The following is a 1,755-nucleotide window of genomic DNA, read 5'->3' as shown; positions in this document are numbered from 1 at the left end:
AGGGCCGGTCAATTAGATGACTCGGCATTATATGTGATAGGGTGGCTCTTCGACAATAGCCAATTCTTCTGAGCTGGCTTAAAAACCCCAATTATTTAACACTCGTTATGATAAACCATGATGAAAATCCAGCTAAATTGAATATTTAAAGATTTATTTGAACCTGAAAGAATTTATGCTTTGACCCGGGTTGAAGATCGGCATGATATGTATGTATGATGCATGGTGCAATGCAAGATGATGGATGATGCAATGCAAGATGATGCATGTATATGACAGAATAGTGATGGTTTATGAGACTTGAATCTTACTTCAATGAAACTAGCTTGATAGCCATTGGTTTATCCTCGCTCTCTGTAAGCCGGCCCTCGCTACCCAATCAATATTTTAACCTGGAAGTCAGGGCCAAATGGATTGACTTATCGAGAGAACAAGGGGTTCGGAGTAGCATCATGCAGACAGGCAGGTTTAACCAAGTTTCAAAGAAGGCGGCTTAATAGCCCATGGAATATCCTCGCTTTTTGTAAGCCGACACTCATGATCAATCGATGTTTTAACCTGGATAGTTCAGGGTCCAACTAGATTGATATATCTAGAGTACACGGGATTCGGAGTAGCATCATGCAGACAGGCAGGTTTGACAAAGAAGGCGGCTTAATGGCACATGGAGTATCCTCGCTTTCTGTAAGCCGTCTCCCACATGACCCAATCGATGTTTTAACCCGGATAAGTTCAGGGTCCATATGGATTGACTTATCATGAAACGGAGTACACGGGGTTTGGGGTAGCATCACGCAGACACGCAGGTTTAACCATGAATTTTTTCCATTAAGCCGGGCACCCATGTTTGAACTGCGCATCATGGCGACTCGTCCTCTTGGGCGACTTTAAAATACCTGCCAATGAAGTAGGGCACCCATGTTTGAACGGCGCATCGTGGCGACTCATCCTCTTGGGCGACTTTAGAATGCCTGCCAATGAAGCAGGGCACCCATGTTTGAACGGCGCATCGTAGCGACTCGTCCTCTTGGGCGACTTTAAAATGCCCGCCAATGAGGCAATAGCCCTCGGGGGCGGGTTATCTTCCCTGCAATGACCCGGGGTTCTTGAATTATTCAGCCTGGTTGAATCTGGAAAGTCATGTCTGTGTAGCCCCCGAGTCTTAAGTCGACTCAATGAGGCGGCTTGAGAATCTTCATATTTTACTCTGGCATAAGCCGGTGGAGAAAGATGTTGGTACCCGCTCCATTTCCGAGATATAAAACCACTTTTTGTAACGAAGTATTCCCCTGCATAAAAATATTGCAGCCCAAAGTAATTGTTCTTGGAAAAATAACATGTACTAAAAAGTAGATAAGATGAATAGCACCTCATGTGTTTTTCACGGATGAACGTCAGAAAATCTTCTCACATATTTTTTATAACCAAGGCAGTGGGGGTGGCTTCTCAGGTGCGTCCGTTGTGCGACTCAGATGAGCAGGCATAACACTGGTGGAATGATACGACCCGGACCACGGGGACGGAGACTCACGTCCATCTGTTAGGCAGCTTGCACAAGCGAGCACTCCACCGGCGGGTTGAGTTTAATGCAAGAGTTGTGTGGCCATTTGGTACGGACTCGAGAATCGGCAGCGGCATTGTAAGCCGTCTTTGTCGCGGCGAGTCGGTCGCGTCGGGTTGATGTAGCCTGAATAAATGGGGGCGGCGGATTGTACGTGCGTCCGTCGAACAATGCGGTGCGAACGGACTTCATAC

At 46.7% G+C, this 1,755-nt stretch overlaps 1 pseudogene; it reads right to left on the bottom strand.

Moving 5' to 3' along the window:
* Positions 1–371: 371 nt before the first annotated feature.
* LOC123450613 lies at positions 372–1,413 on the bottom strand (annotated as a pseudogene).
* Positions 1,414–1,755: the final 342 nt, after the last annotated feature.

The sequence above is a fragment of the Hordeum vulgare genome, chromosome 4H, assembly GCF_904849725.1.
Source record: "Hordeum vulgare subsp. vulgare chromosome 4H, MorexV3_pseudomolecules_assembly, whole genome shotgun sequence".
NCBI classification, from domain to species: Eukaryota; Viridiplantae; Streptophyta; class Magnoliopsida; order Poales; family Poaceae; genus Hordeum; species Hordeum vulgare.
The sequence above is the reverse complement of the archived record's forward strand: the minus strand, read 5'-3'. Positions and strand labels throughout refer to the sequence as shown.